Genomic DNA, 27,129 nt, shown 5'->3' on the forward strand with positions numbered 1-27,129 from the left:
TCCACAAAACTGAGGAAAAGTACACATTATGACAAACTGAATATGAGTATCCCGCATGGTGAACTAGTAACCTCTTCATCCATAAGAGGCTAGGCTTCATAGTACCACAAGACCCATGGCAGGAGGATTGATTTGGATTATTTTGTTTATGTGCAGGGTAAATATTGCCTGTTTATTCTTACACCTGCAATTAAAGCCCAGTACACATGGGGCAATGGGAAAGCCGATGCTGAGCGACGTGCTGAACCCTTTGAGTGCCAACGTTGCTGTGAGAGATCCTCAAAATATCTGCTAAAATTGGCAGTGCAGCTCACAGAGACTGTTCCTTTTTTTGGGGTGTAATATTTAACTAAACTTCAATTAATTGACTTGGTTGTATTTGTATTTATACTAAGTGACGCTGACATTTATTGGTGGATATTTTGAGGATCTCTCACAGCAACGTTGGCCTTCAGAGGGTTAAGCACATATTGCTCAGCACATATTGCTGCACACCCGCTACATGTGCTGAGCAGCTTTTTTTCTATATTAATAGGCAGAACACTGCGATTAGCAGGAAAGTCTTTCCCTGCGAGTGATGGCGGGGCATGGGATCACGCATCAATATCGCTGGGGGGCATACATACGGAGCGATCTGTGCTCCATTTCTAAGCAATCTAGTCAGATCGCTTAGAAATGGGACTGAAAAGTATCCATTTACATTTCTGTTGGAAAACACCCCACCCAAATCTAACTCTCTGCACATGTTACATTTGCCCCATCTGCAGTGCAGCATGGTTTTGTCCATCTGCAAAAATTGCAGCCTTGCTAACCGGTCTGAATCAGCCCCTGAGTGATGTAAACCGTTACAAGGGTGCAGCTCTTGGTGATTGGGCTATATACTGGGATGGGTAAGCGGTTATTGGTGAGTGGAACATATACAGAAGCCTGTACTGATACCAATACAAAACACAAGGTACTCAATAATATCATGTACCCCCCCCCCCCCCCCCCCCACAACTGGAGCTAATAGCTCACCACAACCACAGGGACCTTTACCCATAATCAATGCAACATGCTAAAGATACCTGTAAGGAAACTAAGTGCCACCATGCACTGTAAGATCCCCAGGACAGGATTACAGGCCTATCTACCCCACACTATGGAAGCTAGGAGGGGTATCAGGCACTGGGGTTTGCCCTCTTGCTTTGAAAGGTGGAATCATTGGAGTCCTCCTCCTTCCCATCTGCATGGGATACCCATCAATGTTGATCCAATGGGCAGGATGCTGGGGTTTTCATGCATCTGGTTCTCAGTCAGGGAGGTAAATTAGTGCACACTGCACAGCGTATTCCACTAGATCCTGATGAATCTTACAGAAAATCTCTACTGGCAGCACAGACGGTATAATGGTTAGCCCATTACACTTGTGAGATTTTGTCAGATTTGACCCAATTCCGGTGGACTGGGTCAATTTATATGAAAAAGTCTGATGTGCCTGTCTGACAAAATCTTATGTGCCTGATGTGTAGGACCCAATGCACAATCCCGTGCCATTGGTTATAACCAAGAGATTGATCCTCCTGCACATATGATAAATCTCAAGTCAATCAGGTCCAACTTGTTGGACAAGTGTAAGGGGGCCTTAACTGTGCGGAGTTTGTATATTCTCCCCATGGTTGCGTGGATTTCCTCCGGATACTCTGATTTCCTCCCACAATCCAAAAATATCCTAGTAGGTTAATTGGCTCCCAAACAAAATTAACCATTAGAACATATGTGTGCGCATGTACATCTGGTAGGGAAAATAGATTGTAAGCTCCCCTGAGGCAGGGACTGATGAGAATATTCAAATATTCTCTGTAAAGTGCTATGGAATATGTGTGCGCTATCAAAATAACAATAATACTGTGTAATGTAGCACAGCACCAACACCATCAGCCTGGGAAGGATCTCTGTGCTTATTGACTGCCTCTGGGCAGTGTCCCCATTGGTGGGCACTCACAGAACAGTGGCATGATGGGTTTACCCGGTAGAGGGTGTCATTCTGCCTTTTGATCTCCCTCCTTTCTCAGTCAGTTCTAACATTCACTACGCGGTCTTGGACTCGGATGGCAAACACATTTGGCCCGATTTCTCGGCCGGATCCTTCAGAATCAGGTGAAAAGAGGCAAAAATAGGCTTTAACCCTAACCTCCCAGCTCAACCCCACTAATAGCCTTCAGGATGTGTAGCTATACTGACTGCCAGGATCTTCTGTTGGTCTCCTGATAGTCAAGATCCTGACTGTCTGTATTTTAATCCTATCACATTGGGCGTCCACATCCAGCAGGAAGGGTTTGGACATATTTCCTTTTTGATGCAGTAAGTGTGTCAGAATAGCTATGCACTCCAGGAAGTAAAAATAATACAACCCATTAAGTCACATGTGAACAACATGGGGCAGCATTAGTTTCCTGGTTTGCATCATGTGAGCACGAAGAGACAATTGCGTGGTTGTAGTGGAAACCATATAGAATAGTGAGATGAGCTGGAAGGAACAGAAGATACTGTAAGCTCCACTGTAAATTAAGCCACAAAACCTTTTAGAAAAATCATAATTACAAGCTCTATATAACAACCTTACAGTATACTAGTAAGCCTGCTTGAAGCAAATGCTTCGAAAGCTAGTCCAGGGGCAGATTGGACATTATAATTACCGGGAACTTTCCCAGAAGGCAGAATTTAAAATTGCAGGCAGCAGTGAGCACACATCTACAGCTCACCTCAGACTCAGCCGCTGAGGCTGAGCAGTAGGCGGCATCACTAGTGTCAGCAGGATCAGCCCAGTATAGTCCCTGTGTGCCAGGCCCTGCCTCCTCCGACTGCCACTGCTGGTGACTGCAGTGCAGCAGAGATAGTGGCCCGGCCCACCTCCTCCCGCCCGCTGTTCTCTCTGAGAGCCTGAGTCCTGGCTCTCTCTGAGCGGTGCTAGCCCCACCTCCCTGAGGATCCTCTCTTACATCACCACTCACTCACCAATGCTGGCGCCGCCCATCGCCATGTTGAACTTGTCATTGATAAAATAAAAATGTGTTTGTGCTGTCCCAGGTCCCCGATCAGCTGCAACGCTGCACACAGTGCCATGATACTACTGTATGTGGCTTTGCCTCTGCATTTAGATAGTAGCGTCGATATGGACAGATGCGCATAGCATCCTTGTCCTTTACTGCACGCTGGCTCCTTAATACATGGGGGAGAAGCGGTTTCAGCGCAAATAACGTGCGCTGATACCCCTTCGCCCTCATAACGACCGGTCATACATCTGCCCCAATGTTTGTAAAAGTATTCTACATCAGCCATAAATCATTGATGATTATGAAACATCAATGGTTGAAGGCCATCACCTGGGATTCCCTATTCAATGCCCAACAAAAGTCAGATTCTAGCTCTTTGGGACCTGCGTTGTGACCATTATGATTAGCATGTTTCAGCCATTAGCAATTGCATGCAACTTGGGCAGATGTATATATCTTTCTACAATTACACACCCTTGTAGTACTCATGCATGCAAAGCCACATTTTGTACATTATTGTAGCTTTCTAATATAAGTCTCAGAATCATGCAGCATATTTTACAATTTCTGTTATAAGTTTTATACTTGACATTGGGAGATGCTGGTACATTGGGGAATGTGTATGTTGCTGTACTGACACCCAGTGGTCACTTATATTTTCTATCAGCACACATCAATAAACAAATTCCGGTGCCCAGTCCACAAGCAAAATGTATTTATTTATTTACAATTTCTGATACCACTTTCACACTGCCTAAACGTTTTGAAAAATTGTATTTTAAAACGGTATTTAAAACGGGTCTGAGCCTTGACATTACACTAGATTACCGTTTTAAATACCATTCACATCAACCAGTTTCCCCTCAACACGTTTCAAGGCAGAATGGAGAGGACATATCGGAAGGTGTTACTGCACTTCACCTTCTAAATGTGGCGCAGCCAAAATTGAGGATTCCCCAATCCTCTATAATCTATTAATGGAAAGGTTAGATTGGCGCTGCCCTGAGAGGTGTAATCTAAATGAGTGCCTGTACCCAAAGCTATGCGATTAAATTAATATGTATTGCGGGTCTACAGATGTGGTTACGGATCAATATTGTAAAATAACAGTGGTTTTATTCATATGAACAAGTGATAAAAAAGCGCTGTATCATACAATGAAAAGGAGGGTTAATGGAGATGTAAAGCACAAAAGCTTTGAACCGGTGATGTTAAAGTGGAAGGGAGTTGTAGGGAGCTGCCGTCCCTACTCCCTACAGTGCACAGTACTCCCTGATACCTTAGGTACAGTCCAAAGTCTTAGCGATGGTCCCTCGCCGAAATTTCCGTCCCTCTGTGCCGCTTCCTGGCTAATCTGCCGGGTGCCGTGGAGTCAGTCAGTAGAGATTCGCCGAAGTTGCGATGCTTCGCTGATCTCCCAGAGGGACGGGCGCCTGACTACTGCCCGGAGCTTCTAAACAGCCTCCGCTAGTTCCCGGGACGCCAGATGATGACGTCACCCGGAGCGTATTCGGTTGTGGAGCTCCGGTCTGTGTGCAGGTTTTTCAGAGGGATATTAGCCAGGAAGCGGCACCGAGGGATGGAAATTTCGGCGAGGGACCATTGCTAAGACTTTGGACTGTACCTAAGGTATCAGGGAGTACTGTGCACTGTAGGGAGTAGGGATGCCAGCTCCCTACAACTCCCTTCCACTTTAACATCACCGGTTCAAAGACTTTGTGCTTTACCAAACCTCCTTTTCATTGTATGATACAGCGCTTATTTATCACTTGTTCATATGAATAAAACCACTGTTATTTTACAATATTGATCCGTAACCACATCTGTAGACCCGCAATACATATTAATGAATTTAATCGCATAGCTTTGGGTACAGGCACTCATTTAGATTACACCTCCCAGGGCAGCGCCAATCTAAGCTTTCCATTAAAAGAATGCAGAGGACAGCCTATCACAGGTCTGTAATCTGTTGTTTTTTGCTAAATACCGTTTCAGAGCCATTCTCACTGCATAAAAAACAGCTCTGAAACGTGTAGGACTCTGCTTTTTAAACGTGTTGAAATACCGGTTTCCGTTGCGCTTTACAATTGTAAACAGAGATAAAATAAACTGGGTAACAACAGACTTGGAGGTAAGAGGGCCCTGCTGCAAGCTTACAATCTATAGGCAAAACACTCACCAGATCCAGTAGAAAAGAGGTACGCGGGGTGTTGCTCACTGGCATATATTCAATGCCGTGGGCGAGCGGTGACTGCGAGCAGGACTTTTTGCTCGCAGTCACCGCTCACCCTGTCAGTATTCAACTGACCCCCCCTCATTCGCAAATTCCCCCTCGCTCCGTTTTTTGAGCGAGGGGGAATTTGCGAATGTGCCTCCAAAAGCTGCGAGAGCCGAGGCTAATTACAGCGAGTTTGCTGCACTAGCCGCGGCTCTCGCAGTTTAGGGGAATCCTTGCAGTTCTGTGACTGCGAGGATTCCCCCGGAACGTTGCATAGTGCGAGCGGCCGGCGCGGGGGTTAAACTGCGAGGATCACTGGTTTTCTGTGATCCTCGCAGTTTAACCCCCTCGCCGGCCGCTCGCACCGGCATTGAATACTGCACTCTGTTGTGGTTTGTCTAGCAATGTGGTCTGTATTACAGCACTGATGTGCAGACCAGCCCGTGCTAGAAGCACCACAGCAGAAGTGTAACTTTATTTATGCTGTATTGCCAGGACAGCTTATATGTCTAATTTTAGACAGAATTCATCCAATGCAAGTGGGGAAAGAATGGAGGGCGCACAAGTAAGTATACAAAAAGGTAGGGTTTTACTTATATACTGCTCACATGTTACGTATCAAATACAAGCAGGACTCATGAGCCGGGGGTCCTTGTGGTTAATAATGCCTCCGGAGTCCTGACCGCACTAGCCGGGCAGGCCACATGGTTCCACCTCGAGTCCATACAATTACAAACAGATTCATTCATAAGGTGCAGTCCGGACTTCAGGAGAACAACTGGCTGGTGCAAGATGCGACGTTTTGAACGTCATCTCCTTACTAACGTGACGTCTGCGTCTTTGCCAAGTACAACACGTCACCTTACGTTGGGCGTGGTTCTGGGTGTAGTGACGCGGGTCGTCACACGCTGCTTCCAGCTGCCGTGACACGACATAGTCCATTTGCTGCACGAGGTGATGCCATGTGGAGCGGGCTGCTAGTGCGGTCCGGAGGCACCAGAAACTGCAAGATCCCCGGCTCTTAGGTTTGTTAATAGTTACTGCTTGTCTCTGTGTATATCTATATCTGCGGTTTATATATATATATATATATATATATATATATATAAATAATGTTGTGCCCTAATTGATTATACCCCGTGGAGGTATATGTATGAACAAAACAAATGAATTATGGTTCCAGCCAGGTGGGGTCATTAACTTTTACACACTAACGCAGTTTAATGTCGTCGCTTGTTAATCGTTATTTTCTCTTATAAAGAGTTATTTTCATACCGCATCATGCGGTTTCTTACTGGTTCCTATAATAGGAAAAATGCCAATAAAGCTCTCCCATATAAGAGAATCTTGTTTTCATAAAATATTTTAAAGATCGATACATTCAGAGGTTGTTACTGTATCCACATTTTAAAGTCAAGATTTTTTTATCTCTAGTTAATCATGTGGTAATATCTAAGCCCAGGGTTCTTATGTTGTAACCTATGGTAATCCTTTCATCACACTCAAATTTGTTCAAGAAAAGACATACTTAAAGACCTAATTCTATTGTAAGTTGAAATCGGGGGTGTAATTAGAACTTCATGGACCCCATAGCAAGATCAGCGGCTCCATCTTCCTTCAAAGTCCGTGCACAGCTTCTGGGCAGCAGCTCCACCTCCCTATGGGTGTGGTATAGGGATTCGGCAGTCATTATCCCAATAGGCCGGACCCAGACAGCATTGCGAGCGCAACAAAGCCCCTTGCGGGCTTGCCACGGGCACGGTGGCTTGCTACGCGAGCCACCTAATCTATTCTCCCTCTATGGGGGTCGTGGACCCCCACTAGGGAAAACAGCCTACGGCCGTCGGGAACTCGGCTATCAGTGTTTTGACAGTTGGGATCCCGTCCGGCACCCCTCCCTACTAGGTAGTAAAAATCTCAGCCCCGAGCCCATGCTGCACTTCTATTAAAAAATAATTTTGAGATTCACAGGTGCAAACGCATGCACCTGCCACACATTCATGTCTGATGGCCTCAGAATGGTTCACAGCTTCCCAAGGGGGGGATGGATCATTAGCTCGACCGCTGAATGTCGACAGGCCTTAGGTCGACACTCAAAGGCAAGGACGTTTTCAAATTAATTTTTTTCTCTGGACACACTGGGAAGATCTTCATGAAATGTACATAATGGGTTGACCTTGAGGAACATTGTACCGGATATATATTTATTTATTAACAGTTTCTTATATAGCGCACACGTTCTGTAGCGCTTTACAGAGAATGTTTAAATATTCGCATCATTCCCTGTGCCACATGTAGACGCACACAGACATTCTAGGGTTAATTTTTGTTGGGAGCTAATTAGCCTACCAGTATATTTTTGGATTGTGGGAGGAAACCGGAGTAAACCCACGCTAAAACAGGGAGACTATACAAACTCCATACAGTTAGAGCCATGGTGAGAATCGAACCCATGACCTTTTTTATTGTCCACCTTATTACCGCCTCACCCAAACTCTTCCCATCTTGCCCCACATGTGACGGAGCTTTCCTGTCCTCCTTGGTAGCAGGGGTGTGGTATAACACACTGACAGTCGTTAGCCCGACGTCGGAATCCCAACTGCACGGCGGGGGGGGAGCGCAATGAAGCCCCTTGCGGGCACAGCTCGCCACCTATTTTATTCTCCCTCTATGGGGGTCGTGGACCCCCACGAGGGAGCAGTCGGGATTCCGACGTCTGAGTAATGACTGTCGGAATCCCGACTGTCGGTGAGTCGTCTGGTAGCAGCTGCTGCGACTGGCTTACATGGCCCCATGGGTCACTATGCTGGCTATCACAAACGATGTGATGCTGCACACTAGGACATAGCACTGGATAACAAACGCATGCAGGAGGCGCCTACTTATACCAGTTCCATCCTGTTGCATTACCGTATCTGTGCTAAATAACCAATGGCTAGAAATGTGTGTGTTTTGATGCAAAGGTAGGTAATAGCAGGTATTAGACTGGCCATATATGGACAGCATATTGGTCTTTTTGATGGTAAGTTTTGATACTTATGCAGCACCACCTGGTTCCTGCCAGACCTTAAGCTTTCCTCACCCACCCTACTCTCCTTCGGTGGTTGCCACTAGTGTCTCTGCATGGTCTCTTGGGTTCCCATCTCCATGTTGCAAATGGTCACTGGCTGTGCATACTGGAAGTTTTCATAATAGCTGATAACTGCATTGTATGGCTGCCTTTTTTTTTTGGAGGGGGGGGGGGGTTTAGATGGCTTGTTATCTATTAAAACATTAGATTCTACAATGAGCTGAGCTCCATGTCTTGATGGGTGACTGCCTGGCAATGATGACAAACTTGCCCTCACTGAGGTCTGGTTCTGTGATGATAATATTGTACATAACTGAGCCAGGCTGTATTGTGGTGGTAGCTTTTCTACTTTTTTTTCTAGTCAATGGCACAGATTAACCTGGAAAAGACCAGGTTAGTGGTTTAAAAAGTTATATATTTGCTGTTCTGAACTTGTTTTTATTTCTTCTTGTTTTTAGCTCCCTTTTAAGATGTGTGAGAAGACTGACCGGTTCCAGTCATACATGGTAAGCAGTGACCTATTTCCTGTGTAGTTAGGCAAATTAAAATTCCTTGGTCAAGCAATGATGACACACTTGCCCTCACTGAGAATACCATTCTGTAATGAGAACCTTTGTACTCTCTGAGCTTGACCTGTGAATTTTTTTTAAATTAAAGTATGTCCTAAACCAGTGGTAGCCAACTCCGGTCCTCGAGAGCTACCAACAGTTCACATTTTCCAGACAACCTAGCTGCTGCACTCATTACTAGCTGAAACATTTTCAAAGATCCACAGGTGGAGCTAATTACATCACTTGTGATTCTGTGAGGAGATCTGGAAAACATTAACTGTTGGTAGCTTTTGAGGACTGGAGTTGGCTACCCCAGTCCTAAACTATCACTCGGCTTAAAGGCATTGGTATGTATTGTAGATACTGGATTATACTACTATAGTAATGAAGTGAGAGTCAAATAGGTTGCATGGCTTCCTCTTTCATTAGACCTTTATTATGCACTGCCAGCTTCTCTGTTTGTTTTACACACACACACCCCCCAATGCACAATTGTACAGTGATTACTCAGCAATGCTGCCAAGATACACTGCACCCGGCCTCTTATGTCACTAGGACCACCCCCTACAGAATCTCCTAAAATTCAGCATTCAAATTTTGGCAAATTATTTGAGAGCGCAGTACACAGATGTATTTGTTTTTTAAATGGGATATATAAAGAGCAAAACTTTAAATGTATTACTCTGCTTGAAAAGTAAGAAACAGCTGCAAATAAGATTACCTAATTCTTCAAAAGTTCTCCATATAAAGTAGAGATGTGCAGGTTCGCCTCTACTCTGTTCTCAAATACGGATCTTATTGGCTATTCAAAACATGTGACAGAAGATAGCCAATAAGATCCCGATTTAAGAACAGAGTAAAACCAAGCTTGCACATTTCTAGTATCAAGATACTTCCAAGTCGCAGAGCTGCCCAATTACATTTGCTCACAATTAGGTCATATGGTGTCTAATAAAACCTGGACCTGTTGTGTGGCCATTTCCAAGCCCCATCAGTACTGCAGGCAGCATGGTGATGGGGTTATGTGGACGCACAGGGTGTGTGGGGAACCCAGCTGCATCACCTGTACTCCAGGACCCTGGAAACATAGCCCCCCTTACGCCCAGAGCAGGATGAGGTCTTTGGATTGTGCACGGCCACTGCATGTTCATTCCTGTGCTGCACCATGTTTACTTTTCTGTACCGTGGTGGCATGGTGTGTGAACTAATGTGGGGGTTACACTGATGCTAGGTGACAAGGCAGTAAGAAGAGTCTTCTATACCTATGCTGTTATCCTTGCATCCATGAAACTCTGCTACCAGCAGTGTCCTCGTGTGTGTATAGTCTTCTTGCTCCCTACTTAGTTCCTCTCCCTTATCCCTAATGCAGGCAGCACATCCATCATAGCATTAGTGACCTGTCTACAAAGATATGCTACCTTGTGGGGTAAGAAGCTGCCACATATGAGGTAAAATCAAAACCTGTTCATTTATAAGTAGTACACATTACATCTGGGTGACTGATCTGAGCCAATAAGTACTATACTTCTGTCTGACTAAAATGTTTCCCTATAGGATGAGAGAGAAATTCCTGAATTGCTGGAAAGATCTTTAAAATGGAAGTATAGCAACGCGTTGTCTGCAGATTGAATGACGGTGAGTAAGTTTTCAATAATTAACTTTCCACATAAGTGTCCATTTCTTACTAATTTGATTGTTTTATATATCTTATTAGGACTTGCGTAGCTTTATAATGAGGGAGGTATGTTCTAGTGTTAACTTTCTGCTGATTGAGTAATTCATATAAGCATGTTTTGTTTGTTAGGCTAGTCTTCTGATTGGACACATTAATTTCTAGAACAAGTTGCACTCTATGTTCTGATGGGTAGCTGCCTGGCAATGATGACAAACTTGCCCTCACTGAGGTCGGGTTCCTGTGATGATAATATTGTACTCAGCTGAGCCAGGCTGTATTTGCTGGTGGTAGTCTTCAGAATTTATATATGAGAGTTTCTCTACTTTTGTGCAGTCGATAGCAATCTTACAGATTAGGACAGTGGCTGAAAACCTAATATGTTTACTTTTTTGGGTTTTAGATCCATTTAAGCTGAGTAAGAAGACTGAACGCTTCCAGTCATACGTGGTAAGCAGTGACCTACTTCCTGTGTAGTGGGGTAACTAAAATTTCTTGGTCAAGCAATGATGACAAACTTGCCCTCACTGAGAATACTGTTCGGTAATGAGAACCCTTGTACTCGCTGAGCTTGACCTGTGTATTTTTTTTATTAAAGTATGTCCTAAATTATCTTTTGGTGTAAAGGCGTTGGTAGCATAATCCAGACTGTACAATACATACTATCCGAATATAACTGCTAATGTCGCATGGCTTCCTCTTACATGAGACCTTTATCATGCCTTGCCAGCTTCTAACCACACTTTTAATGTCTCATAGTGTTGGCAAAATACTAGAGTTTGCCATAACCACCATCTAATGTTTTTGTTATACTTGATAAATATAAGGTGGGTTCCTGTGACTCATGTCAATGTAATTTTAATTATTCCTTTTAGTTTCGGTAGTGTTAATTCACACGCTCCATTATATTATCTGTGGGAAGTCTTGCCTTACAGATTTCATTAGTGTCCCACATGATATGCAATGTAGCTTGGGTTCTGCCGTAGATTCCCAGGCTAGTATACAAGTTATCTAAACACTGCATTAATATTAAATAGTTTACTAGTCCCAAACATCTAATTCATGCACCACCTTACTAATCTGCAGGGCTGTTTCCGGATAGGAGTTCTGTTTAGATTACTTTAACCTAGTAATCCATTCAGTTTGCTTGCAAATGTTGTTAATATCTCACATTTGGTTTGAATCAAAGATGGTAATAAGGCAAAAGCAACTTTGCCAAGTGGAGTGTGTGGAATCTGGGTGCAACACCTGCACTCACAGCACCCAGACATGCAGCCTGCCTTAATTCCAGAGCAGGATCAGGGCATCTGATAGTGCACGCAATGTTTCTCTGTGTATGATACTATGTTTACTCTTCTGTCCTGTTTTGGTGCAGCAAGCATGGTGCGTGTGGTAACTGGTGGTCACACTGGTGCTTGGAGAGGAGCCTGCTGTACCTGCTCAGCTCATACCAGTGCTGTTCTCCTTTCCTCCATGTAACTGCTGCCAGTAGGACATGCTTATATATGTAGTCTCCCAACACCTTACCTGCTAGTTCCCTTTCTCTGTGTGGTTAGATCAGTATATATATATATATATATATATATATATATATATATATATATATATATATATATATATATATATATATATATATATATATATATATATATATATATATATATATATATTTATTTTTTCACTAACTGATCTGAGCCAATTAGTACTATATTGCTGTCTAACTACACAATGTTTCCCTAAAGGATGCAAAAGAAATTCCTGAACTGATGGAAATTTTGTGAACGTGGAGGTATATGAGCGCATAGTCTGCAGATTGAGTGGCATGGTAAGTCTGGAAAGGAAGTCTTCTGCCATTAACCTCCCACATAAGAGGCAGTTTCTTAATTAATCTGGTCAAGTTTCAGATAGCTTGTTAGCACTTCTGAAGGACATTTTTTATACTCGAAATCTTGACAAGTTATCCCCGGACATGCAGCTAATAGTTTTCATAATGGCTGATCGGCTTAACTGCGGCGTATGGCCTCTTTAATGGGATTTTCGATGACTTGTTATCTATTAACACATTAGGTACTAGAATACGATGCACTCCGTGACCTGATGGGTTACTGCCTGGCAATGATGACAAACTTGCCCTCACTGAGGTCTGGTTCCTGTGATGATAGTATTGTACTCAGCTGAGCCAGGCTGAATTGACATGTGAGCCTTTCTACTTTTGCCTAGTAGTAAATAGCAATGGCACAGATTATGCAATGTGTAGCCTGCTGGAAGGCTATATTTAGCCGGAGGTGGTTATCTTCTTAGGCGTCCACCATGACCAGTGGTACAACGGCATACCTCCCAACATGCTCTGTTTCTGGACTTCCCTCTTAATTTGTGATTGCCAGTACCTGTTTTAAACAGGTTAATGGGTAAGAGTTATTTCCACACAGGTGATGGCAATAATACATTAAAAGGGAAGTCCAGAAACAGCATTGTGTCCCCCCTGGAAAGGGATATGTTGGGAGGTATGCAACAGAATATATCACACTCCAGCTGATATTGCTGTGCCGGGAAGCTGGCAGTAGTGCTGTACTGTCCTATCACTTTGCTCATATGCATAAATGCAGAAGGTTACTGTGGAGATATATATCCTTTTTTTTTTGTTTGTTTTTGTATAGTTCCCAGCAAACTGTGAGAAGACTGGCTAGTTCCATTCATACGTGGTAAGCAGTGACCTACTTCCTGTTAGGTAAACTAAAATTCCTTGGCCAAGCAATGATGACACACTTGCCCTCACTGAGAATACCATTCTGTAATGAGAACCTTTGTACTCTCTGAGCTTGACCTGTGAATTTTCTTTTCTATTAAAGTATGTCCTAATCTGTCACTTTGTTTAAAAGTGAGATTATAATCCAGACTCTACAATACATACAATCCTATTTTAATCTAGCCACACTTTTTAATGACTCTAATAGTATTTGCAAAATACTAGTTTGCTAGAACCACCATCCAATGTTTTGTTATACTTGATAAATATAAGGTTGATTCCTTTGACTCTTGTCAATTTAATTTTAATTATTTATTTTACATTTGGTAGTGATAATTCAGTCTCCATATATTAACTACAAGAACATGTGCTTTATAGATCTCATTGTTGATGTAGTTAGCATCCTGACGTTTAGAAGACCAGCACCAGGATACGAATACTTCTTCAAATACAGATGCTGGGAACTGCCATCCAGAACGTAAGTACTCCAGGGAGGGTTCAGATTAGGCTGGGGGGGGGGGGGGGGGGGGGGGGGGGGTTGGGCAAGGTTTAGGCTTAAGGCCCCCATACACTAGGGCGACTTGTCCTTAGGACAAGTCACCCCCGACTTCCCCCTGAGCTTCCCCGGCTGCTCCCCGGGGAGCTTGATTAGATTGGCACTTGATGTGCCATTTTTTACATGTGATCGTCTCGATTTATCACATGTAAAAAACCCGGGGAGCAGTGGGGGGGTGCTACAGAGCAGGGCAGCTGGTGGGAACAGGGGGGGCTGGGGACGCTGCGGGGGACACTGCGGGGGACACAGGCGGCATAGAGCCGGGCAGAGGGAGCCGGGAGCTGTCAGTGCTAGAAAAAAAAAGCCTATACAATGAATGGGCAGCCTGTGATTGGCTGAGCGCTCTCTCAGCCAATTGCTGACTGGCTGAGAGAGCGCTCAGCCAATCACAGGCCGCCCATTCATTGTATGGGCTTTTTTTTTTTTATTCAGTACTGACTGCTCCCCCTGCCCGGCTCTATGCCGCCTGTGTCCCCCGCAGCGTCCCCTGCTCCCTCCACCGCCGCGCCGCCCCACTAGGTCCCAAGTCGGGTGGTCGGACGTGCAGCAGGGACCGCGCATCGGATCTGAGGGGACATCAAAACTAGCCGATTTTGGTCCGATTTCGGCCAGATCCGACTGATCTGGCCGAAATCTGCCCAAAATCGGCTAGTGTATGGGGGGCCTTTACATTCTGTATGAGAACTGTCCATATCCTCACTGTTTGATATACAATGTAAATGGCCTGCTGTAGAATTCCAGGTTAGTATATAGGTCCACACTGCATAAAAACAAATCATTGCTACATTTGTCGTTTTCATTTAACTCCATAGCTTTCTGGTCCCAAACATCTCATACATGCTCCACTTTACTAATCTGCAAAGCAGTCTCAAAATGGGAGTTCAGTTTTTGACTTTAACCTAATAATCCATTCAGATTGGTAACACTTCTTGTTGATCTCACATTCTGGTTGATTCAAAGGTGGGTGTGAGTAAAGCTGACCATACACTACTGTGATGTATTGCAGCAGTGTATGGCCATACAACCACCTTTGAGCCACCTGGGACCTCTTCCTGAGTGTCGGGATCGCATGTGATACATCACGTGGCCTTTTCACATGCGATGTATCGCATACAACCCCATTCCCCTTCAAGTCAGAGGTCAGACCTGCTAGCAGTAGACCTAGGAACTGGCAGTCACACTTTGTTTATGTGTGGTTTCTTGCCCAATCCTGGGTTCACATGTCCATGTTGTCTAATGTTAGCAAATTATGATGTGTTTTTTTTTTTGTCCTGATGGGTGACTGCCTGGCAATGATGACAAACTTGCCCTCACTGAGGTCTGGTTCTGTGATGTTAATATTGTACTCAACTGAGCCAGGCTGTATTGTGGTGATTGAAGTCAAAAGGATCCCATACCCAAGACCCATGGAGGCAATAACTCACGTGTAAACTGCCATATCGAATGTGATTTGCCTCCGATCTCCCATGCACATTGAATCTGATCTGAAGATATTCATGGCTTCCACAAGGATCAGTTGTATCCCACAGCCATGACTGGGATTGCATACGATTCCTGCGCCATGTGCGATCCAGCTACTTGGGATTCTGCCGAGCCCCTGGCAAGCAGTTGCTGAGGCATCCCTTGCAATGTTGCATGCGATACTTCGGTATAGTGTATGGGGGCCTTCTACTTTTTTGTCTAGTCCATAGCAATGTTACAGATTAGAATAGTGGCTGTAGATATATAGTTACTGTTAAATCTCAACTTTATATTTTTTAGTTCCATTTAAGCTGTGGGAGATGGCTGACAGTTTCCAGTCAAACTTGGTAAGCAGTGGCCTCCTTTTTTTGTGTAGTTGGGTGAACTAAAATTCCTTGGTCAAGCAATGATGACACACTTGCCCTCACTGAGAATGCTGTTCTGTAATGAGAGCCTTTGTACTCCCTGAGCTTGGCTTTTATATTTTTGAGGTTTTAAATGTGTGTTAAATTATCACTTTGTTTAAAGGCATTAGTAGTATATTCCAGACTATATAATATCCTAATGTAATTGCTAAAGTGCCAAATCTGTTGCATGGCGATGTTAAAGGTAACTTGCACGGGCACATTTAGCTGTTACATGCAAAGTGTTGCAGGAGGGAAATCTTTTGTTCCCTCTCCTGTAAATATTTTTTCATAGCAATTTAGGTTTACACCATCAGAGGAGGGCATAAAGCTAGGTTTAGACTTTCGTACATATTGATCATATGATAACCCTTTTGATGATAAAGTGGAGATGCAGCCTGTAGCACTAATTAGATTGCTTCCGGAATATTTTTTTAAATCTCCTGCTTGTGGCACATGCAGATGTCTTCATGTAGTGTCAATATTCCACAATAAAATGCCTGGTACAAGGTCCTGTACAACTGTTATGGTGACCATACACTGTGCGATGGTCGCATTCATTTTGAACATTAGTTCAAAACGCATTACATGTAGTTCAAATCAAACCGTGTTTGTATGGCGTATTTTGCATATTGCAAAGTACCAAAAGTATGTGCAGGCAGTGCTTTTTGTACTAGTGCACATCGTATGCTGTTTTAGTGTATTGTTTGCAATTTCAACTAGATGAGATCTAGTACAAAACGCATCACGCGCACATCTCACCTTGTGTGGGCACCTTTAGTGTGAGTTTTGCTGTAAATGCAGTTTAATCCTGTTGTGACTACTATGCCTCAGGTGACACCTGTATATCTGTGTGTGACGGAGTCTGAATACGAAGCACAATGGATCTTGGTATGGGAAAAAAGCACCACATACTAAGTTAAATTAGTCCAGTTCATCCTAGTTTATTTGCATTGTGATAGATACATTTTTGCCAAAAAGATACCTGACTAGTAGTCCCTCATGGGGACCTGGCTCTCCATGAAGGAATATATTTGGTGCAACTGCAGCTATGATTTAAGAGGAAATCTCAACAATTTATGAAACTATACAGGAGCTGCTACATAAAAATGCGCTTAAACATGAAACCTAACAAATATGTCTGCAAAATGTTTTTGTTAATATAACTATTGCATAGGCGCCCAAATTAGGTCCTCAGGACCCAGTTTGTTTTCCAGGTCTCCTGACAGAATGACAAGTGAAATAATTAGCTCCACCAGTGGATCTTTTAAAATGTCAGTGAGTGCACCTGTGCACCTGCCGGATGACCAGGGAAACGTGAACTGTCCTGAGGACAGAGTTTGCGAACAGCTGCATTGTTGGGTCTGGGTTTTTTGGCTTCCATCCTTTTAGTTGCTGTTGTCTAAAGGTCCATACACACTGGGCGACTATGCCCAGCGTGTATGGACAGTGATGATCGCGTTCATCGCTGCGGGGAAAGCTGCTCAGTGAATACACACTGAGCAGGTTTCCCCCTGCCTGGTGCTGATGGAGGGGGGGGAGGACGGCGTTGCATAGCGGTGCGCTATGCAACGCCTTCCTGAAAGCCGCTCATCTTCTGGTATAACTAGCAGATGAACGGCTTTCCCGGCGATGCTGCGGGAGCGTGCAGCAGTGCTCCTCGCCGGGCCTTACACACTGGGCGGCTTTGAGCTGAAAGCCGCTCAAACCTCCTGTTTTGAGCGACTTTCAGCTCAGTTGCCCAGTGTGTATGGGTCTGAACACAGCGTATATGTTACAATATTTAGGCAAGACTGTTTTTATAACAAAATATTTAATGTCATATCAACTTATTACATTTATTTTTTTTTTCTAATTTTTTTTTTAGAGGTTCCAGTTGAAAGTGGATAAATGCGAATAGAAGCCGTTGCTTAAGTACTTGTATGTGGTGTAGAATGACACCCCTTAAATTGATCAGATGTTCTTTTGAATAAAATGTGTATTGGTTTTATTTATGTGAAGTTTTTAATAAAGATTATAAATCCTTTTTAAAAGTGTATCTAGTACTGTACTTGGCAGATGCAATTTAAAAGCCAGATCCATTAATTAAAAGGCAAAATATTGCAACAAATTCCATACAATTCAGAAGTGTATATTCTATATATTTGTACTTAAAACATATGGCAGTCAAGGATGACCCATTTCACCTTCAATTTAAGAATAGGTTATTAAATTTATGTAGGGACTTCTTTGATTCCATACTGTATTACCAGCAGTTATTGAGGAGATAAATGGAATGCTAAAATGTTTCTGCTTTGTAGTGGGGCTGTGGGCCTGAGTCTAATCAAGCAGGGCCTCACCTGAAAATAGTATATGTATTCCCTACCAGTGCTCTAGGATTACAAAAGGAACGCATCAAGGATTTGTATTCTAGAGCGATAATTGGCACTTTGAACATTTAAGTATTATGGAGGATGGGGAGGACCAAGATAAAAAAATAATAATTGGTGCCCCTATGTGTACACATACACTATATGCCCAATCATCTTACCTGTGAATTGGGCACCATCGTGACTATTTGCAGAATCTGCGAACCATTCACGGGCACATATGTACCATGTGATCCTATGGATCGTGGTTGCGTGCAAATTACCTGCGGGTAAAGTAATCACAGCAAATGCATCTCATTCACTGCAATTTGACTATAAAGGCCCATGCACACGTTGAGATGTGTTCTTAGGGATGTGTGCTAGGTGATTCCCCGGTGTCTAGATTGCTCATTGTGTGTGAAGCGATCTGTGCTAACTAATGTTCTGTATGCCACTTGATAGGCGATCTAACTAGATTTTACCTACCAGCTCAATATCTGAGCTGGCTATGTGTTGACATGTGGAACTGCTTCGCCATCTTTAGGGGGTGTACACACAGAGCAATTTGTGCTGAATTTCTAATCTAGCTACACAGATTTTTTTTTTAAAATAGGCATAACTTGCCCTTTGTGTGTGTGTCCAAAATGACTCTTGCAGGGTACATTTTCAGGATCAGCTCACAATGTTTAGGTTGACACGAGTTTTTACCCAGAGAAGAGAGGATTTAGAAGTAATGTCCAGCTATGAGTGGATACCTATTACCCGTTGTTGCTGATCACAGGATATTGGTTTGCTGGGGGCTATTCTATCCACCCTGATACGCTGGGGCATACCACTGCTCATTGGGGTTTTTGTATAACCTGCTTCGGGCAGGCAAAGGAAAATCTCCAAAAGTTGGCTCAAACATGCATTTCACTGAACTGGTGTGTTTTTGGCAGAACTTTTTTTTATTGGGTGATTTTGTAATTGGAAGGCACGATAGAATAAAAAAAGTAGAATTGCAATGTTTTATTGGGATGGATAGTAAGGCAGTCTTTGTCCATCTGTAGGTCATGTGTTGAGGATTTCTGTCTGGCAAGCAGATTACTGGCCAAACAAAATAGTGGAACCTACCTAAGCATGATTTAAAAAAAATCCTCAACTTAACGCAATAGGCATATAAAAAGTGGGGGTTGTCTGCGCATAAATGACCACGAGCCAGGTGGTCAAGTCTTTGAGCTTGAAATAACTATGACCATACTCACAGCCATATACCAGGACTTTCCGAAGTCTGGTACGATATGATGCAGTCTTCGTGTAAAGTCAATAAATTGACCAGAGGAATGTCCGTCTTGTGTACAGTTGGTGTATAATTCTGTTCCAGATAATCAGGGTTTAATTGCCCCCACAGCAACAATGGTTATCAATGAGCATAAAAGCTCTGGGTAGCCTTGAGATCTACTATCTGTTCAATTTTGCAGAACATCTAGCTACTAGCTAAGGCACAGGTGTAGTTAGAACGGACACATATTCAAACGTGCTGCATTCATTCAACCATAGTTTCCAGAATGTACTTTGTTACTAAAAGCATGACTATGAACATCTGTAACTGGCACTACTGGGGATAAGTAACTGGCATTATGTGCAATAATTGCGTAGCTTTCAAATTCAGTGCCTAAAATAGTACACAAACTGGTTTCATGTATATTTGTGTAAGTTATGTGTTCATACCACACTAGTTAGCCCGCTTGGAGCAAAAGCCTTGAAAGCTAGTCTGCCACCTTCTGTGTTTGTGCATGTGTGAGGAAGAGATGTAGTTTCACTCTTTGCCAGCAGATGGCAGTGTTTCAGAGACTCACAGACACTAGACATATAGATACATAATATGGGGTGTTCACATGGTGTTTTGCTTGCAATTCGATCCCGATTCAATTGGAATTGAACGGCAAGCAAAACTTTCTATTTGGATTGTATAGTACAGATCTGTACTATCCTCTATCTTTGCCTACACAGTCGAATTATTATTATTTTTTGCTGGATGCTGCTGTAATCCATTTGATTTTGCTTATATAAGCAAAATCAAATAGAAAAATAGACCAAATTGAATTGTGTGCATGGGGCAATAAATTCATTTTGTGATCATCACTCCAAGATACCTCATTGAAATATAAAAATATTCCAGAATAATCAGTTACCTAAAATGCTCAGAACCAGGAGCATTTTGGATAAGATACTCAAACTGAATACATTTTAAGAAGCTACTAAGTTGTTTAACAGACGTACAAACACACTCACCATTCCTAATGTAGGGTACACACCAGGACGACCCGCTCACGATGCACATCGTGAGCGGGTCGTCAGTGTCTCGTCCGACCCGCTCACGGTGATGCGGGGGGGCACGACCCGCTCACGATGTGCACCGTGAGCGGGTCCGATCCGATGGCGACCCGCACCCGGCTGCATGGTCGTCATTGAGATCCTACCTGCAGCAGGTAGGATCTCAATAACGACCGACCCGCGGGACCGCGCATCGGATCGGTATCGGTCCACAGCAGGTCAGAAAAGGGCCCAATCAGCACACAATCTACATCCAATTGATCGGAATTGGATCTAGATTGTGGGGATCGGGCCCTAGTCGTCCTGGTGTGTACCCAGCATAAGAATATGGTGCAAACAGCACCCACACCACACACTCTAGGGCCCCCTGTATGTATGTATGTATGTATGTGTGTGTGTGTGTGTGTGTGTGTGTGTAGATAGATATATAGATGTGTGTGTGTGTGTGTGTAGATATATGTATGTGTGTGTAGATATATGTATGTATGTGTGTATATATGTGTATATATATGTGTATATATATATATATATATATATATATATATATATATATATATATATATATATATATATATATATATATATGTGTGTGTGTATATATATATATATATATATATATATATATATATATATATATATGTGTATAGATATATATATATATATGTGTATATATATATATATATATATATATATATATATATATATATATATATATATATATATATATATATATATATATATATATATATGGCAAGGGGGTCCTGGCACTCGTCTGGAAGGTTCAACTACTCGCGGTGCCTCTCAATTTCTCAAAGGAAAGATGTAGCAACAAATTTGCAGATGGCACTCACAAGATTTAAACGAAGTCTGCACGGCGGCAGCAATAATAGAACAAAAAGGAATCAACACAAGCTTGTGTTGATTCCTTTTTGTTCTATTGTTGCTGCCGCCGTGCAGACTTCGTTTAAATCTTGTGAGTGCCATCTGCAAATTTGTTGCTATATATATATATATATATATATATATATTTTTTTTTTTTAACTTGGATATTTTTTCTCCTATTCACCTTTTGATGTATCATTGATTCTGTGCATTCTCTGCCATTCTTTTCTGTGTTTATGGCTTACTTACATGATTAATGTCTACCGGTAACAGTTTCGCTTAATGATTATTGAACTCGGAATCTTGAATGACATTGTATGATATCTGGTGATCATTACTGCATCGAAGGTAAGGTCAGATTCAATATGATTTTTCACTCGAACAGTGCTTCTCATACCTGGTCCTCATTAAACCCAAACTGCATGTTATCCAGATCCTTTAGCTAGTACACAAGTGTGTAAGATGATGAAAACAATAGATAAACAGACTGTACAAATTGTTCCTGCGGCTGGTCTTAACTATCTTTTTTTTTTTTTTTAATACAAAAATGGTCTGCATTGAATATTGAACGATGTCAATGTTATATTAAAGGGGCTCACCATTGGATTTTCTACTAGGGCTCTGTTAAGCCTGACTAGATAGACCTGAAAGGGTTAAAATGTGTTATTAGGGTTCCATGAAAACAGTTTGAGAAACTCCGTTCTAGAGCATTTAAACACTGGACAAAGCAGAAAATTATTTTTTTCCCATACCACCACTCCTGGGTCTATACATGTGCTGTGCTGCTTCTTTAGCCTTTGTACATGGTTGTTTTAGCAATATATGCAGACATTGCTGCCTTTTGTAATGGTGTAGTTATCCCTAACCAGTGATACATTACGGTCAACCATCTTCTTTGCTAAGGTTTTTGTCCTGGAGCCTAATAATCCATTTACTATTCTTTGCTACTTAAGCACTTCTGACCTGCTAATTAAGGTCATGAGCTCCTTTAGGAGGAAGGCATGGCAGAGAATAATGTATGGACAAGTAAACTAGCAAGGAAGTCACTTAAATGTCATCTATGCTTAAATTAACGAAATTACAGACTTCTGTCAGGACTAACCTCGCACTGAGCTGTCAATCACTAGCGGCTCCCAGTGTGGCTGTATGGGTAGTTGGTAGATTGCCCGTACACACGTAACAATGTGTTTAATGAAATGGCCAATATATCGGGCAGTGTGTACACAGCTTTATTCTTGAGTGATTGGCTATAGTTAGGAAATGAGCGAAGATTTGGCACATCAATGATTTAGGTATTTCGGAGGGAGCCTAGATTAACACGGCTGCTGTGGTTCAACTGGTTAACATTACTTGTCCTAAGTTCACAAAACTTGTGATCAAGTCATGTGTAGAGGGCATTACTTTTTTTTTTTTTGCTTGCAAAGTCCTCACACAAAGCCATTCATTACATGTAACACACTGTGAAGGGAGTCATCAGCATCCTCCAGAGAGCGTAGCATGTCAGCAGCCTAAAAGACTATAGTCTCAGCGTTTTTACTAGCTGTAAGCTGATGAATGTTTAGGTGTGTTCTAATTTTAGAAGCATGGGGTTATTTGACTATAGTCTGCAAGCAGTAGTTACAAACGTACTTACATTGCTCATACTCACAGGGATGGAATGTAAAAGTTTTATTTAAGAAAAAAAAAAACACATTTCATGGTTTCACACATACATTTGTAGACCGATGTTGGAATCCCGACTGGTTAAAACCCTTACAGTCGGCATCCCTACTTGCAGGCGCTATTTTTCCTCGTGTGGATCCACGACCCCGTAGAGAAAGAATAGCACCTGTGGTGAATTACCAAGTCTGTACCGACTGTAGGTCCCCCATACCATACCCATTTTCGGACTGCTCTGAGATGAGACTTTATTTAGGTACATATGCACTAAGCCGTGGATGGAGATGAAGTGCCAAACAGTCAGTGCCCAATTGCCATGTGACATGCTGTGTTTGAACAATGACAGGAGCTGGTTGGCTGGTACTTTGGGGGGTAGATCTGTTGCTAGGTATAATTTTTTGGCATTGACTTGTACAAATGTTACTTCATTGCTGATTTGCTGCCATGGCACACTTCTCCAGTCTTCTCACTGCTTCATAAATCTACCCCTGTATTATCTGAGGCTTTGTACATCTGCCCTTAATCTACTATCCAGGACATCATTAATGAAATAGGAAGGGTTCAGAGTGAAGCCAATCTATTGAGATAATGCTTTAGTCCTGAAACCACTTTTGATCAGCCATTAATGTATGGGATTAAAAAAAAAAAAAAAAAGTTCTGTAATTACATTTATATTTTGTTAAAACCTATTGCTTTATTTGGGAAAAAAACATGCATCAATGTCTTCAACTGTAATAATATATGTATGATTTTATTCCATAGATTTATTTGCCCCATGCACTCCATACTTTATCTGGATATTGTGTAAGTGTCTTCATCATTATAAAAGACTTTGAAAGAGATGCACTAAAGCAGAAATGCAGTAAAACCCCGTTTTCAGTGTCTTTACTGCATTATTAAGTTACAGTTTCTAAGATTCTGCTGCGCTTTAAAATTGTACACCGTGATAAAACAAACTGGGTAACAGACAGACTTGGAGGTAAGAGGGCCCTGCTGTGAGTCTACAATCTTTAGGGACTATGTATTACGATGTGCACTAACGTCTGCACATCAGCATTACCCTATGGAAGCCTATGTATTTTATTCCACAGCGCTGGTTGCACAGATCCCTCCCAGCATGCCCCGTGCCCACCAGTGTCGCTCTGCTCATGCACAGTGGGGCTCCCAGGTTTCACACCTGGAAGTCCAGGGATGGGAACGCATTGCAACGGACAGCTCTTATTGGAAGAGCTGTACTTTGCATTACTAATCGCATATGTTGGTGTATATGCAATTAGTATAGATCTGATGTGTGGTGGGATGCAACGGCGAAGTTTAGTACATCCAGCCCTTATGCTGGCCACACATCATCGCAACTTTCCTCCAACTATCCAAGTTCCAACTAGTTGTTTGCATGGAATAAAAATATGGTACTGGATGGGAGCAAATGTAACATTTACTCCCAAAATCTTTAAAAGGACAAAAACTGTCGCTCAGACACAGAGCTGAAGTTGAACCTGTTTGATTTAAACAATTTGACTGAATGTTTTTGTCCATTTTCCTGGATTTTTTAGCACATTTCTGATTGTTCTTTGCTCCCATTCAGTACCATATTTTGATTCCATCCAAGCAACTAGTTGGATGTTTGGAGGACAGTTGGTCTGATGTGTGGCCAGCAGTAATTTCTGTCCTAAATAAAGTTTTGTACTTGGCATCTAGTATGACAAGGATATTTTTTCTGAGCATGCCACGATTGAAAAGTTGCCTATACCTTGTACAAGGTAATGGTTATGACACACTTATGATGTGAGAAAGGGGAGACGTCACACATTGGTACAGATATTTTCACTTGTTATGAATGAGAAATGGTGCTCTAGTTAATCATCTCGTCATTTTTCAAACACATGACAGGAGTTAATAGGCATGAGCAGCATTTATAATTTGTAGTGAATGATAACAGGAATATCACTTGTTAAATCTTCCCAGTTGTACGCAGCCATTGGACATTGCCCCAAAATAGTACGTGCTGGAGTAGCTAGAACATCATTCTTATAGCCTGCTGGCCTCCCAAATGCACAGTGCTGTACGGGTAAAGTGCCAAAAAAAAAGCAACAATATAGATCAGTGTAAAAAAATCCCATATTTGTGTAACCATTCCCAACATGACACTGTAATTATGCAAAATGCTACTTTGCAAATTCCTCATTCTCTGATGAGAATAATGGTTATTTGTGGTTAGGTCTTTGACTGTGGATCAAACTCTAATACCCCCACAGTGTATGCAGATTGATATGTACTTCTTAAATATGAATGTGCTTAGAGAAGCTAAATGGAGAACTGAAGGGGATGGGTTGCTGTAGCCCAAATACATTAAGGGTATAGTAACACCCCTTACATTGCATTCGGATTGAGAAAGCCATAAATATTCCTCTACAAAACCTATAGGTGCCCATACACAGAGCGATCCTGCTTTTCGAGGTGATACATGCTCCTACGCATCGCAAAGTACAAAAGGTATGTACTGTAGGGAATATACAGTAGATTGTAAACTCCACTGGGGCAGGGACTGATGTGAATGTTCAATTATTCTCTGTACAGCACTTGTGGAATATATCTGCGCTATATAAGAAACTGGTAATAAAAACTACATTTTTTCATTTGGGTAAATTTAGTTTGCCAGAAAAAATGGGGAAACTCAGCAGTAGTGTGTAAAATAAAAAGCAATAATTTAAAATAAATACTAGTACACAATGTATAGATGCTAATGTTTACATGAGAGGGTCTAGGGATAAGACACTTAATGAAAATTATATTTGAGTATGTAGTAGTCTAATATTTAATAATAGCTTAATAACCCCCTCTCCCCCACCATGGGACACTGCTGGGGGGATGCGGGAACATTCCCGCAAAAAGTTGGGAGGTATGCTTAATGTTGCTTCTAGCATATAAACACCATCTCTCTCCTGAGGTAAAAAATTCACCTGTATCTCCTGGAACCTTCAGATCATCAGGTCTAATTTTGCAGAAATATCCATAGGTTCCTCAATGTTTCTTAACATTGGTCCCACATGTTACACATGATATTTGAATAAATGTCCAAAGTCGCACTGTTTTTATTAGCAGAAAATAGATGACCTGAACAAAGTCCAAATTCTACCCCAGCAGCACTAATAGGAGAACTCTCCTCACATAGGGCCTTATTCTAGTTCACTCTTTCTGACAAAATCCTTCTTGGTTGGACAAAACCATGTGCACTGCAGGGGGGCAGATGTAAAATGTGCAGAGAGAATTAGATTTGGGTGAGTTATTTTGTTTCTGTGCAGGGTAAATACTGGCTGCTTCATTTTTACACTGCAATATAGATCTCATTTTGAAGTAAAACCCCACCCAAATCTAATTCTCTCTGCACAAGTTACATCTGCCCCACCTGCAGTGCACATGGTTTTGTCCATCTAAGAAGGATTTTGTCAGAAAGAGTGAACTAGAATAAGGCCCATACTGATTTGCTGCCTTCATGATGATATTTTTGACCATCTCTCTCCTTAGAATGGTCTGTACAGGCTAAATATCCCTGCTATCAAATGTTAATCAGCTACTCTTTGACTTGCTGCTTGTAAGCAGCTGCCATCTCACTGCAATTACTTTCCAAATAATAAGATACAAAAGAAAAAATAGTGAGGGGATTACTTGCACATATGTCCTGTACAGTGGTGTAACCAGTCTGTTTGCCGCCACTGCTGGGTCTGTAGCTGGGACCTGCAGATCTACCCTGCTGCCAATGAAAAATGCCCATCACAAAATGGCCACCCCTTACAGTAGTCAGTAATTAAGTATGCTAGAAGAGGATACTGCATCTTCTAGCATCCTCAGTAACCCCGCACATCGCACGAATGTATCATTTTACAAGTGTTTGTTATGGGAGTGCATTATCCACACCTGACAGGGATACACTTCCTCCCATAGCTGCTGTGCGTCCCTCTGTTTTTTTTGTACTGCACATGTACCGGTTTTCTTTTCCAGCACGTGTGCTGTTGTTTTCCATGGTCAGCGCCGATTGCTGGTCTCCGTGTCTTCAAATTAAAACTGCACATGCGCCGGGTAATGTTCGCAGGGGATGCTGTATACCCGGTGCCAGGGCCGGATTAACAATGGGCCTGATGAAGCTACAGCTCCAGGCCCACTCTCAAAATAGGCCCATTTTGTAGCTGAGGGCCAGGGCTTTCCAACGAGCC

At 42.4% G+C, this 27,129-nt stretch overlaps 1 long non-coding RNA gene and 8 other non-coding genes across 13 annotated transcripts; all 9 read left to right on the top strand.

Moving 5' to 3' along the window:
• Positions 1-6,132: 6,132 nt before the first annotated feature.
• Positions 6,133-17,749, top strand: LOC146060338 (uncharacterized). Of its 5 annotated transcripts, none has more exons than XR_014470417.1 (10): positions 6,133-6,278; positions 8,782-8,829; positions 10,244-10,322; positions 10,429-10,509; positions 10,950-10,996; positions 12,289-12,371; positions 13,204-13,248; positions 13,671-13,770; positions 15,610-15,656; positions 17,581-17,749. It is a non-coding gene; the product is annotated as an uncharacterized LOC146060338 (long non-coding RNA). The 5 variants fall into 5 exon arrangements; XR_014470418.1 differs by having other exon boundaries at positions 6,135-6,278; positions 8,794-8,829; XR_014470414.1 differs by lacking the exon at positions 10,244-10,322 and having other exon boundaries at positions 6,135-6,278.
• On the top strand, positions 8,572-8,646 carry LOC146061823 (small nucleolar RNA SNORD103/SNORD85). Its single transcript, XR_014471271.1, has one exon. It is a non-coding gene; the product is annotated as a small nucleolar RNA SNORD103/SNORD85 (small nucleolar RNA).
• LOC146061818 (small nucleolar RNA SNORD103/SNORD85) lies at positions 8,880-8,955 on the top strand. Its single transcript, XR_014471267.1, has one exon. It is a non-coding gene; the product is annotated as a small nucleolar RNA SNORD103/SNORD85 (small nucleolar RNA).
• On the top strand, positions 10,746-10,821 carry LOC146061824 (small nucleolar RNA SNORD103/SNORD85). Its single transcript, XR_014471272.1, has one exon. It is a non-coding gene; the product is annotated as a small nucleolar RNA SNORD103/SNORD85 (small nucleolar RNA).
• LOC146061819 (small nucleolar RNA SNORD103/SNORD85) lies at positions 11,046-11,121 on the top strand. The gene has a single exon (XR_014471268.1). It is a non-coding gene; the product is annotated as a small nucleolar RNA SNORD103/SNORD85 (small nucleolar RNA).
• LOC146061825 (small nucleolar RNA SNORD103/SNORD85) lies at positions 12,655-12,730 on the top strand. Its single transcript, XR_014471273.1, has one exon. It is a non-coding gene; the product is annotated as a small nucleolar RNA SNORD103/SNORD85 (small nucleolar RNA).
• LOC146061820 (small nucleolar RNA SNORD103/SNORD85) lies at positions 13,294-13,369 on the top strand. The gene has a single exon (XR_014471269.1). It is a non-coding gene; the product is annotated as a small nucleolar RNA SNORD103/SNORD85 (small nucleolar RNA).
• LOC146061826 (small nucleolar RNA SNORD103/SNORD85) lies at positions 15,134-15,208 on the top strand. Its single transcript, XR_014471274.1, has one exon. It is a non-coding gene; the product is annotated as a small nucleolar RNA SNORD103/SNORD85 (small nucleolar RNA).
• LOC146061821 (small nucleolar RNA SNORD103/SNORD85) lies at positions 15,709-15,784 on the top strand. The gene has a single exon (XR_014471270.1). It is a non-coding gene; the product is annotated as a small nucleolar RNA SNORD103/SNORD85 (small nucleolar RNA).
• Positions 17,750-27,129: the final 9,380 nt, after the last annotated feature.

Source organism: Crinia signifera, chromosome 2 (assembly GCF_055691185.1).
Source record: "Crinia signifera chromosome 2, ASM5569118v1, whole genome shotgun sequence".
In the NCBI taxonomy this organism is placed as follows: Eukaryota; Metazoa; Chordata; class Amphibia; order Anura; family Myobatrachidae; genus Crinia; species Crinia signifera.